Genomic DNA, 12,605 nt, shown 5'->3' with positions numbered 1-12,605 from the left:
TTACATACAAGGTAAACAGAGCAGTGATGCAGGGGAAGATGGGCTGTTTTGCTGTTCTCAGTCATGGCTTTGACATTTTGAAGCATCAGGAGACCAAACAGAGCGCTAAAGATGTTCTCTGCTATATTCTCAAATAAACAACTCTAAAGCTGAACATGAGACCCAGCCTCTGAATGCAGATCAGTTTAGGAGAGAAAACTTGACAGTATAAGCAACTGAACTAATAATAGAGTCAGAGGCAAGGACATAGATTTTTTTGGTTGGGTTTATCAATTTTTTTATTTTCCTGTAATTAGAAAGATGATTATCATTCTGTGCCTTTTGTTTCAGTTATGAAGGACTTAGCATGCCATAAAGCACATGGGAGTTTGCATACGTGCATCAGTTCTGATGAAAAGCCAGGTCTTGGCTCACTCGTGCTCTGTAGCAGTTTTCAACAGTCAAGCCCTTCTGGACAGTTTTGCGTAGACAAATGATCTTTTGCATCTTTTGTCATTAAAACAGGAGCTATTTTGTCAGTCCTTCAAATACTCACTCAACAGCTACTCTACACATGATTCCAGTGGAGCATCAAGACATATTTTTTCTTTTATTCGTTTTTTTGTTGCTCTGGCTAATAGGTGCAACCCAACAGCTGACTGAACCACACCCACATAGTTAGAAAATCAGTAGAAATAATTGCATTGGTTGGATAATGCATCATGCCTTTAAATTCACTTTGAACCCATATCATTAAACAATAGCTTCAAGCTGATATGCTTGTCCCCAGTCAGTTAAGGACCAGAACAAACAGCATCATCTGAGGAACAAGAGGCACTAAGATTTCTGGTCAGTGGTTAGTCAAGTGGTGAAGTAATGGAGATCTATTGGTTTGCTTAAAGAGGTTTCATTCACTTCAGCTCACTTTACTTATCTTGAATTTTATTGTTTTATTACTCTGGGATTGAACAGGTGACTTGTCCTGTTTTCAACTAAAGTAACTTGTCAATGGATATTACGACTTGAGCAATGTGAATGTTCTTCAATCAAGCAACAGTTAGAGTCCCGAACTGTTACTTGGGCTGACCAATAGATCTTTCCCTCGGCAATATCATCAGTCAGGATGTGAGTCACCAGTGCTTTTGTATTAGTGGGAGAAATTGGCTGCTGATTCACTGGGCATGTGTATTTGCCACTATTAGACAATGCACAGACTGTTCAGACAGCTGTTAGCTAGCTAGCAACATATGTAGCCTACCAGTCATTTGTTTGCCTGCTGCAGAATGTGTCTGTGTTACAGCTTAGTCTCTGATAGAACACAAAACATACAGGCAACTCTCTCTGATGTTTAGCTCACACAGTTTACTGGTCGTGGCATCAACTTAAATATAAGCGCCCATAAGATACTGTTCTGCTTCAAGGGGACTGGTAAAACTCTACAGAAACTTCTTGGAAGTTTAACATTAAGTGTTTATGTCAAAGTGATGTAAGTTCCAAAAAGTGCCAAGAACAAATGAAAGGATTCCCTAAGAGCAAAAACTCAGCCAACAAACTTCTTTCAATTATAGTTTCCAAAAAACATTCTTGCTTTGGGCTTCTTGCAAAGTTCTTTCTGCAAAAATGTGCTTATGGCAAAACAGCACTCAAAGTACAGGGGCTGTCCCACCATCCAGGTCCATCTGACTGTTGACTTCCTCACAAGCACTGTTTGGCCCAGGGGGTAGGCCTTGGTTCAAACCCAATGGTGACCCCTATTTAGTTTGATTAATTTGAATAAGATTGAAGCTTGAGAAGCCACTGTACACTCAGACTAATGTAAATTATATGTACACTCTCCCTTTAATAGTAACCTTTCTCTCCACCATGATGCAACATAGCAAAAATGCTCTTACTGGGCCTTTTTTGGCTGCAGCTCTCAAAAGGTCACTGGACAAAATGGGGAAATGGTTGAGTGACAGTGTTGTATCTAGGTCTTCATAATAAATCCACTGGTAATGCCCTTTTGGAAGTTTGTATTGAGTGGGAAAACTAGAAGAAAGTTTAGCAGAGACAGGGCCTTAGCGAGAAAGGGGATAAAAACATCTTCGATGTAATGACTGTTATAAGAGTGTTAAAAAAGGTTAATGAAGCTAATGTAATAGATGTTTGGGATAAACAAAAAAAGCCTGAGATAAATGTTATAAGTAGTGTTGTTGTCTTAACATCTCAAAGTATGCAGGTGCCCCATTGACCCATCATGAAAGACTAAACTGAGGTTTTCTGTTCTGATTTGGACTGTCTGGAGCTAGTATGTACTTAGTATCTGGTTGATTTAAATTTGATTTATCAGCATTGTAAACATGTTGTTTTTGAGTGAATTCAAAAAGCCTTTTGTTTCCTCCCATGTGTCCATTTTCTGTCCTATTTGTTTCTACGTGTCTTTGTTAAACCCTCTAAAGAGTGTTTTTAAACATATGATTGTTTCACTGTGAAACCAGCTGCTGGCCTAGCAGCATCCCCAGATCTGTTAGAGATGAAAAAAGTTGTTGCTTTTTATAGATAGAGGATGAATTATGATATAATGGTTTCGACTCGCTTTAAACACCCACTATTTTCCATCTTTAAAAACTATTGCGAGGGTGTGTGAGAGTTTATTTCTGTAGCTGAAAACTCATTGGTATCGATTGAACCTCTGTAGATGTATTGAGGTAATTTTACGTGACTGTAAAACCTCATCCAGAGGAATTTAACAGCCATTTACATTTCAAAATCCTATCACCGCAGACAGAAATTAAAATCCATTCCTTTAATATCAGATATCTTGTATTGATTGTGATGAATTTTTCTAGCGTCTTGTTCTTTCGGAGCACTGCATGAATCCCTGCTGTTTTATGTGAGGCAACAAATTCTGAAATATTAGTCAGATAATGCGAGTCGACAGTATCCGAGAGAGACGTGAACAGAGATCAGCATGAGAAACGAGAGACGAGACGGTGAACACTTTGGGGAATGGAGCCCTGGCTGTCTGTTTGGGAATAAGTGAGCCTTGTTCTGTGTTTGTAAGTTGAGACTAAAGTGATCAAAGAGTAACAGGTGGAGACTCAAATTAAAACTGGCCTTTTGATAAGCAGCTGAATGGCAATGAGGGCAAACCAGCTAAGCACATCATGCATGCCTCCCAGCTGGGACAGTTAAATCGTTTGAACTCGGGGTTAATATTGTGACTAAGCTGCTCATATTAATATGAAAAAGTCTCATTATGTGTTGCTAAGATTTGTTTGATGTTTGACAAAACAGTTTTATGTATTGCTTTTCTTTTAAAATGTGTAGCTGAAGAGCTGCTCACTTCTTAAAATCAAGCATTGAGACTTGGTTAAAGTTTTCCCCAAAGTGTGCACGGCTAGTAAAACTGATGCACAGGATGTTTATTGAAAAGAGGCTTGCTCCACTTGACCTCATAATGGCTAATGTAAACGCATCCAGACAACATCAGTGCACAAATGCTATTAGTTTTGCAGCACAGTTGTGGAAAATTTCACCCTTGTGCACATGTTTTGTAACCTTGCAGAGCAGACGGACCTGCCTGATTCAGTTTCTGAACTCCTGCAGGTCCATCTTGAAAGGCTCCATTGACCAACGATTTAACTCGGCTAAATTCTGACCGGCCCAATCAGGGAAGAGAGGTGGGAGCTGTGGGAGCAGACGTGATGTCAGCAGACTTTCGTACTTGTCAGTGTTCCTTTGATTCTTAAGTTAAATTTATAAAAACGGAAGCTGTCGTCTAACGCCTTTTTCACACCTGTTTCTCGTGATTCAGTAGTTGTTCATCTATTGTTTCTTAGAAGCATCGGCTCACATAAGCTACGTCATACCGTGGCTTAATGTGGATTGGTCCGTGGTGAGTGTGTTAATCAGAATGGTCGTCCAATCACCAGCTGCGGATTTTTTTTAAAGTCCTGCCTCTGAAAACAAATCCAAAGAGCTGCTACCCAGATGGACTTGTGAAATAATTCCGTGAGGGATATATGAAACTGTCTGTCTGGAGTGTCAGGTTACATGTTTTGTGAACTGGATGTTGTCTTTTTGGCTAAAGCAGACAATACAGAAGTGATGCGATCCCTTTGAGAAACAGGCCATCATTTTTTAAGAATATATAAACAGTTATAATCCTCAGACAGAGGATACAATCCTTGTCAGGGTCAGAAACGTAGCATTCACCCAAAATGTAACAACTTGTTACATTTATTATATTTCAGGCTTTATTACATTTTTTAAATTATATTTCAAGTCGTTGATAAATTTTGGCCTGTTGTCATGTTTTGGGCTCTGACAAGCCTGCCTTATATAAAGGCCTGGCACCCTTAGCAGAAAAAAACATAAATGCTCTAGTTCTGTATTTGAGGATTTATGGTTCTCAATTACCTTAACTTAACACTTGAAAATAATCACTTTATTGTTCTGACACAAACTTCAAGTGCCCTCTATACCCAAACAAGAATATATCATAAAAAGTCTCCGTGGATTATAATCACCTGCTTTTATATTGAAATGTATGTATGAGAAAATCAGCCAAAAACTGATAGATGAGCAACCTGAACAACAAACCTTTACTCTTACTCTCACTCTGCAGTGGGAGCAGTTGCTTTTAACACATAGAAGTTAATTCTTCATCTGTGAGCTTCAAACAGAAAACCATCAAGAGCTTGACACTGAAGGAGCACGTGTTTCATTTTGGAGCAGCAGCCGTGGCTCAACAGTGAGAGGAGGTTTTATCATCATACACAAATCCTTAAACAAACAATCATAATAAACACAGAAAAACACATTTTGACCCTTTTACTGAAATGGTTGGTTATCACAAAATGAATTTTGATTATAGTTGTCTGGTTAAAGGTAATGACTGTTTTAACAGCATAGAAACTCTACATCTTAGAAAATGTTATTTCATCCTCAAGGTAGTCTCTATACACACTCGCAACAACTGAATTTTCTTACTATTGTGTTGTGCTTATTTCTCTTTTATTTGCACCATTAAAGCGTCTGTCAAGAAGTGCCATGATAAAAATAAAGACTTAAGTGTTTGAAAAAGCAGAGATAAATTATAAAATCAGATGCTGTTCACACATCAGTGGCGGCTCCCCGTTAGGTTGCCTTTGTACCTATAATTTGCTCTTTATTGTGAGAAAGATTAAACAGACTTTTTTCTTTAATTATCATGATTTTATTTATATTTATTCTATTATAGACCCAGAGAGATGTCACCGCTGCAGCAGTGAAGCCTTGTAATAACAGAGTGTGCTTCTCCTGCAGCAAATTAACAGCAGGAGGACATAAAGGCAGAGAACAGGTGGCGCTTAAACACCCTCTATTTACAAAATAAGGTTTTAAGGAGTTATAAGAAACAGGGAGAAGAAAAAGTGTTGTGAAGAAATATGCAGGCTCTACTTAACCTGAAGGTAGTGCGGGGAACATCTGAATCTTAAATAATGGAATAAATAATGTAAGATAGTTATTGAATGTTATGAATATTCCATCCACACTCTTTTTTGGAATAAGTCGGTGCGAAATGAAAGGCTGAACTTGAATTATAATGTTGCCCTACTTTATGTGACACATTTAACTTTCTTTAAAAACTTCCTAGAGAGACTTCTCTTCCGAGAAAACCCACGGCATTTCAGGGAGTCTTCAAAACAAGATGTTACAGGAACACGTTGCTCCATTCTCTGTTGTAATGAACGTGAGCAGAAAGGAAGACATTTGGTGACATTGTTTCAGTCTGAAAGCGTACATTGAAATGTGTGGGTTGAGTGATGCTGCCATTCATTTTTCAGAGTTCAACTTTAAACTTTGCAGTTAGTTCCCTGTTTACTACCAACATCAATGTTGTGGAGTTTAAAACATCGACAGTGTTAACTTAATAAAAAACATGAAAAAAAAAACAAAACATTTCAGTCCAAATAACAACTGTTCCCCAAAGCCATCAAAGTCTTTCAGTGCCTGAATTTTATCAAACCCTTAACCGCATGAAAACTGATTTATTTTCAGCTTTTCTTTGTGCTGAACTCTTCAAAGCCTCAGCCTGTCTTCCTGCTGATATGGCCTTTGATTTTGCAGATTCCTCTAAGTGTAAACAAATTACATGTTTTGTTGATGAATTTAGATTACTTGTTCACTTTGTGTAAACAGCAGCAGGCTAAAGGAGTGATTGTTATGATGGACACACAGAGTAGAACATCCTGACAGTCTCTTGCGGATATTTTCCCATTTTGACTAAACAAGCATGTCTTTTTTGTTCTCACTAACTGTTTTAAATGCAGCTGCTTGGTCCATGACTCGAGGTTACTTAATTTCCTGGTACTTTATTAACTTAAAAGGCAGGAAAAAAGAATCAGTGTCAGTAGGCAACAAAATGATCGTACTAGTGCAGGGGTGGCCAACCTGTGGCTCACAAGCCGCAGGTTGCTCTTTGTCTTTCGATGTGCTGCTCTTCAATCAGTTCATAAAAGTATATATAGAGTTATGAGTAGAAGTGTGCTGATTAATCTAAAAATATTGATATACTGTTGCCAACATTGGGATCAGTGTTGATCAGTATTTGGGTGTACACATTAATACTTAAGTTTCAGTTTCTCTTCTCTAGTACAAATTTAAACACACAAACATGGTAAACCTCGCTTTGAAAATTAGAAATGTATTGATTTTCATTTAATGACATTTCGATTATGTGTGAGAGGAAGTGTGTTTGTATGACCCGTACGTGACGTGGCTCTTTGTAGTACCACTGTAATTTTTGTGGCTCTTGGTCTCTGACTGGTCGGCCACCCCTGGACTAGTGGCAAAACGCTCTAAAAGGGGTTGCTTTTGATTCATGTGTAAAATCAAAAGTTAGAAACCAGATGCTGCATAAACACACTCCTCTGGGACACTTTTAACACTGTATGGTTTGAGCTACATTTGTAAAAGCATTAGCCAAATTTTCACCTTAGCTGATGCGCGGTTCAAAACTGAGAAAATAGCCAAAAGAAAGCAGGCAGGGGGAGGTGATGACTTTTGTTTTTTACCCTGACAAAACACTGTTCTTTTTGTTTCTTTTATTGTGATGCACTTTGTTTTCTTCTGTTTTTGGGTTTCTAAACATGCTGTAACAGATTAGACTATAAATATGCAAAGACAAAGGGGTAGGGCTAGAAAAGTTTCTGACTTCATCCTGCACCCTTTCAAAGAAGGTATAAAGATCTAAGTTACTAGAGTTGTTTCTTTAATTGTTTTGTTTCTTTTTTTTTTAAAAAAAAATATTTCTGCTTAAACACATCATGAATCTTATTTATCTCTGTTCTGTTTTTTGTTTTGTTTTGTTCTGTCTTTAACCTACTCAAATAAACAAACAAATAAAAATGAAATGAAATGAGTTGTCTATTAAGGGGGAGACTGAGCGGAAAAACTAACTCCACATCTGTGTCTGCAATGTAGATATATTCTGAATCTTTTGAACTGAGCCAAAATGAGCAGACTTTCTACTGTGAAGTAGATACCACACAGAGAATAATGCTTTGGTTGGAGTTTGTTAAAATTTTCTTGAATACAATGCAGACCAGACCAGATGATAGCCTATCTTTGATTTGGTCTGTTTCACCACAAAGGGGCAGAGCCAACAGGTCTCCCCATTTCCTACTGACAAGTACCTCATGTAACCCATCTTCAAAAAGAGATGAAAACGAAAATAAATACATTTGCTGCCAATTCTAAACCTCCTACACTGATTGCTCTGTCTTTCAAATGTGAAATGTTTCCCTGTAAGTCTTTTTTTGTGGCAACTTTGGAGCAAAGCACAGGTTAACCTGTCCCTGGGGGGTACTCAGAGTGTCAGAGTTTAAAACTCAGTGGTTGTCAAATCAGGTTGAAAATATAAGGTCTAACAGCTTGTTTGTTATGACAGAAAATTTCCTGGAACTGACAAAAAATACTGCTCTCTGAAATACAAGATTGGGTTGTGCAAAATTAAAAGCTCCTCCGGTGCCTTCCCAAAAACACTCAGAATTATCTCCCTTTAGTGAAAGGAAAAAAAAAGCATTACTCTGCCTTGTTTCTGACCTCCCTTTACCCCCTAATATTCTTTGAACAGTCAAGAAAGAAAATAATAAGTTACTCAATGAGAACAAAAAGCAAAGAAGACTGAAAGGCAGGAGTCTCTCAGCGGAGATCCTTTCTCTTCTGGATAACTTTTTCTTGCTTTTGAGCCTTTTATGGCATACTTTACACTTTCACTTGGAAAAAAAAAAATAAACCAAGGCAATGCTCATGCTTTATACAGATCCTTAGCCTATTTATCAAAAGTGTGATCACACCACCATGAATCTTGCAGCATCCAACAGCATGAGTAGTATCTCACAGAATAACAGCTGGCCCGTAAAGATTCCCCAAGGGGAATTTTAAAGATATGTTCAAGGACACCCACAAATGTAAGAAAAATGTTTCTGCCAACTAAAGCTGGGAAAAAAATCTGAAAGGGTTTGTCTTTACAGTCTCCATTCCTCCTCTTTGTCCTCTTCCATGTTTTAAGTCATTATAGCCATGAAGAGTTCCTGTTTGTCTATTAAATCAGACAGCAGTGTGTGGCTTCGTGTCTGTTTCGCTCACATCGGAAAGTACACCGGACTGCTTCCCCCATTAGCAATACATTAGCCTCTGGGCTTAGTGGATATCTGTTGTGTGAATCTGTGTGTGTACTTGTTATGGTGTGTGTTGGTGCTGTTAAGAGTTTAGCCATGAGTCCTGTCAAAACCTTGAGTAAACACACACAGAAGCTCATTTGCCGAAGACGCTCGACAGCGAGAGACAAGACAAACAAGGCGTGAAACAGAAGACGACGTTATGCACTACAACTGTTCGTTTTGTGTGAGTGTGTGTGTGTGTTAATCCTTTGTGTGAATCCTCAGTGTTCTGGCCTTATTTAGGCTCATTTACAGTAAACAGATGAGTTAGAAATTCTGTTTATCTGGTGTCAAGGGGGGTGGAGGGGTTGGTGGGACGTGGGAAAGACAGAGAGAAGAGGCAGAGCAGCTTGGTGCACACAATGATCTATTTATCAATTCCCCATCCTCTTCCTCTCCTCTCCACCCATACTCTCCTCTCCTCCTCCTCATTCTCCTCCTTTCCTGACTGGCCTACTTGCTTATCCTCTTCAGAGCTCTTTAAATTCAACTTAACAACACTTTTCTTTTTCTTTCTCTTCTTCTTTTTTTGGCTGCTGCTGCATCATTCCTCTTCTTCTTTGTTGCCTTCATTTAATTTCTGGTCGATTGCTTATCTTCCCCACAAAAAATAAGATACAGTGGAGACAATTGGCTCCCTCTCTCTTTTTCTAGTTATTACCGGACACAAATATGTGTAAGTGTGTGTGTTTGTGTGAGTGTGTGTGTGTGTGCATTGTAAGAGCGAAAGAAACCATTTGGATAATACAGGGGGCTGTAATAACGGTGCTGTGCTGTTCAAAACAATACACTGCTGCAATGCTTTAATTAAAGTCTAAATATAGTCTTAAATAAATGCTTTGAGGCTGATTTTGAAGAAAGACATGCCAATTTCCTGTAGGCATATTGCTTAATTAAAAGTGTTTTCATTTTTTTTTTTTCCAAATCTAACATTAAGTAAGTTTATGTGATGGAAAAGGAAACAGTTGGAGGGAATAAAAGTGTGAAGATAGACTTAGAAAAGTCTACAACCCATGAAGGTTTACTTTATGCTAAATGCTATCAGCAGCCTGCTAACATGTTCTACTTGCATGTTAGTGTGAGGCTTGCCCAGAGCTACCAACCTCCTAAGCTCACCATTATAGTTCAGAGTGTGTTGGATTTTGTTTTCTAACTCGGCTGTTCAGAGGATATTAAGTTCGCAAGCTTCCCCAATAAGAGGCACAGCTGAGGGTCACGTGACCGACAGGCGCCCTATGGCTGTAGGCGAAGCTCTTGCCACTACCAATATGGCTGCTATATGTGCTTCATTTTACGTTTCAGAAACAGATCGGTGACGTCAGCAAGACTACGTCTATGTTGTATACAGTCTATGCCCAGGAAACATAGTTGTTGGTTCTCAGATTTCAGCTGAATAACACGGTTCATTCTGATTGGCTGACACGGGCATCTGAAAAACACTGCCTAGTATGGGTTTGGCATGCTTCGAGCTTCACTTACTGACGGGTTTTCCCGATGTGTGGGGATGAAAGTATTTTTAAAAACAGATGAGTAGGTGATACTTGTTTTTTAAAAAGCCTGGCTACGTGTGTACAAAGCCTCAATCTGTTTGTGGTAGAATGTTCATAACAAGTTTTTAGTGTTTGAACCATTTCAGTCAAAGCCAAGAATATATGTTACTGGTTAAAAAAAAAAGTTAATGAATGTTTACAAAAAAAGTTACGTGGCCTCCACCTAATGGTTGTTACGTTTTTGTTCATCCAGAAACCTAGAAAGCCCTGTGAGAGAAAAATGCTCTACTCTGTATCAGGAACCTTTCCAGCTTCCCTTCGCTGCACTCCTTCCTTCAGCTTTCTTTTCTTGTACACAACAAAGTCTTTTAACAGCAGGGCATTAATGTAAAGTTTTAGTTAAGGCTCCCCAAATAGTTGTAAAAAGAGCGTTTGTTGGAGACTGTTTTCTGGTGTGCATAGTTTAAAAATTTGTGTGCTTGTGAATGTTTGCAGCAGCAGGACTTTGTTTGGTGTTCTGATAGCCAGAGCAAATTTGCAATTTTGTTTCGCTTCATTCATTCAGCCAAACATAGTGTTTATGTTAGCTTACTGCTCGCTGGGGTGGATAGAACTTTGTTTTAGCCAAACAAATCACATTTGATTGGTGTTTTTGAACCCTTTGACTCATATTCATCCTTCATGGAAGCATTTTCTGACATTGTTCAATAAAAATAAAGATTTATTCAAGTTTAAACTTTAAAGTGCTCCACAATTCACTGATAAAAGGCTCTACAGCTCCTAGTTTAAGTATTCACCATCTATGACATTACACATTTTGTAACCGTTTAACATCAGATTCTGTGATTTGATTGCTTTGGGGTGAAATGAAACAAAAGACAAAAATAGACTGTTATTGATGTAAAATAAGAAAATAAAATATTCTTCAAAGTCCTTTGAAAGTAAAAGTTTCACTTCTCAAAATTCAACATTTTTTATATCCAGTCACTGATTTAACACTGAGGAATGATGAAAGTCTAGAGGAGCATTTACAGCCTATGTACACACTGCATAGCGTTCTTGTTCTGCACTCTCAGGCCATTTATCTGATTGTTGTATTTTTCTTGTTGTTTTTTTGGATGTAGCTTGTTAGCTAAAGAGCCAACACAACATCATCTCTCTTAATCCTGCGTGACAAGCCCTGCCTGGATTTCAGGGTCAGGAGCCAGGTTAGGTATATGTTGCATCATTTAAAAAATTCAGTGAACAGCCTCCTCTGTGATGAATGAACATGTCAGCCAGTGCAACAGTGTGGCTCACTGGTGTGTTTTTAATACTCCTTTGGCACTGTTGGAGCTCGATGGCACAGAGGGATAAGATATATCAGGCTTTGGCTACACAGACAGTTCTTGTAAGTGGGATCAAATCCGTTGTTGGCTTAAGTCTTTGTGGGAAAATATATATAAATATATTTTTTTTAAAAAATAACAACTGACTAATCCATTTAATGAGACGCATACACACGCACACAGAAAAACGAGGGATTGTTGTGTGTGTTGTGATTCGAAGAGCAGTTGTGATAAACATTTGATCCTCTTGCATCATGGCATGTGTATGAGAGTGTGAGAAAGAAAACAAGTCGGAGAAAGAGAGATGATGTATGTATGTCTTCTCTGCAAGAATAGTACATCCTTCCCACAGTGGGTTTGTGTTTTTGTATGAACAAACAGTAATCAGAGCAGGAAAACCCAGTGGGGGGGCAGGCAGAGAGAAAGAGAGTGGGTGTGATGATTACTGTATGTGTGTGTGTGTGTGTGTGTGTGTGTGTGTGTGTGTGTGTGTGTGTGTGTGTGTGTGTGTGTGTGTGTGTGTGTGTGTGTGTGAGAGAGAGAGAGAGAGAGAGAGAAAGAGAGAAATGGGGAGAGGGGGGAGACAAGGGGGGAGATTATGCTGAAGGGATAACTCAAAGCTGATTGAAGGCCGTGGCAGGGCCTGAGCATGTGACTGGCTCATGTTGATATTATAGTATCATAGTTTCTCTGTGACACCCGTCGCTCAAAAAGCTCAAAAAGCTCAAAAAGCTCAAAAAGCTCCTAAACACCAAGAGTTCATGCTCATATATTTAGTAAGTCCAAGCGCTTTTTCTGTGACAGAATAAAACAGGTGGATTTATGTTTTGGGGGTGATTTGCATGATCTTTGTTTATCATCAAATGTTTTCTTGCAAATCAGAAAGCTTATTTCTCATCCTTGAAAGTGTCTGTCTCACAAAGCTGATTATTTTGAGCATTTGAGTGATTTGTACTCTCATCTTTCACCAGGAGCACGGTGTGTACAGCTGAGTTTGTCAAACAAGCCTCGCGGAACTCTTCAGATGACATCTTTCTTGGCAAAGGTAACTCAAGACAAACTCAAACTACAACACCTCTTGTTCTGACTTTGTTTTGCAGTGTTTGTTTAGATTTTCC

General features: G+C 38.7%; 1 protein-coding gene across 2 annotated transcripts in view; it reads left to right on the top strand.

The window, feature by feature from the left end:
- LOC141804619 (protein ELFN1-like) overlaps positions 1–12,605 on the top strand; it is a 149,189-nt gene that overhangs the window by 59,600 nt on the left and 76,984 nt on the right. For both annotated transcript variants that reach the window (XM_074689157.1, XM_074689148.1), the window contains exon 2: positions 12,459–12,532. The gene's annotated coding sequence lies outside the window, so the exon portion shown is untranslated. The remainder of the gene's footprint in view (positions 1–12,458; positions 12,533–12,605) is intronic.

This window comes from Halichoeres trimaculatus, unplaced genomic scaffold (genome assembly GCF_033239565.1).
Source record: "Halichoeres trimaculatus isolate MK-OKI-2021-1 unplaced genomic scaffold, fHalTri1.1 fHalTri1_scaffold_2, whole genome shotgun sequence".
NCBI classification, from domain to species: domain Eukaryota; kingdom Metazoa; phylum Chordata; class Actinopteri; order Labriformes; family Labridae; genus Halichoeres; species Halichoeres trimaculatus.
The sequence above is the reverse complement of the archived record's forward strand: the minus strand, read 5'-3'. Positions and strand labels throughout refer to the sequence as shown.